The sequence below is a fragment of the Podarcis gaigeae genome (assembly GCF_964106915.1).
Source record: "Podarcis gaigeae genome assembly, chromosome: 6".
In the NCBI taxonomy this organism is placed as follows: domain Eukaryota; kingdom Metazoa; phylum Chordata; class Lepidosauria; order Squamata; family Lacertidae; genus Podarcis; species Podarcis gaigeae.
This window is the reverse complement of record NC_139682.1, coordinates 87,398,251-87,399,318: the sequence shown is the minus strand read 5'-3', so window position 1 is coordinate 87,399,318 and position 1,068 is coordinate 87,398,251.

Below are 1,068 nucleotides of genomic sequence, written 5' to 3'. Positions count from 1 at the left end.
CTTCTGGCCCGAGTAGCACCATAGAGTCTACACCACAGCCACCGCACAGAGGCGCTTCCTACTTGGAGGCCAGGAGGCGGACTTCCGGCCCGAGGAGCACCATAGAGTCTACACCACAGCAGAGGCGCTTCCCACTTCGAGGCCAGGAGGCGGACTTCCGGTTCCGAGGAGCACCATAGAGTCTACACCACAGCAGCAGCCGCGCAGAGGCGCTTCCCACTTCGAGGCCAGGAGGCGGACTTCCGGCCCGAGGAGCACCATAGAGTCTACACCACAGCAGCAGAAGCGCTTCCGCGGAAAGCGACCGCCAAGGGGGCCGCCATGTTGCGGAGGTGACGTACTTCCTGTCCGGTAGCAAGAGGGCACGGCGACATGTAGCACGGGCTGATTGCGTCCGGTAGCAACACATAACCTGGGCTGAATGGTTCCGGTCAACCCCTTTCCCGGGGACAGTTTCGGGTTTTTAAATTTATTTATTATTACTCCCCTCCCGCCCTTCTCATCCGTCTGTCCGTTATCCTAAAAGAAAAAGGAGAGCGGGCTTTTAGGAACTGGGGTGGCTTTAAATGAAAGTACTGGTGCCGTGCTCTTTTCATTGCAGTAATCTGCATGTTGTTATATTTTTTATCTTATTTTATTATTATTTTATTTTTTATTTTATTTTATTATTATTGGTTTTTTATTTATTTACACTATTGGGTTTCTATACTGCCCTATACCCAGAGGTCTCAGGACGGTTTGCAGAACAAGATCAACATAAAACCACTATATATATATATATATATATATATATATATATATATATATATGTTTTCGTAGATTTTCACGGGTACAGGAATGCAGGTTTTGGTGTCCTCGGGTGTCTTCCCGTGTAAAAGTTGGGGTGTCTAGGCGACGTTTCGACGAGGTCTCACTCGTCATCTTCAGGCTGGTGCTCGCCCCTATACACGAAGCCAAGCCAAAGCACAACTAAGTGCAATACAGCCATCTTCTCAGGAAAACTCTTCACAAAGTTCAAGAGGTCAAGACACAAAGACTTTAGCAACTAATCCACACCTAATGACCCAC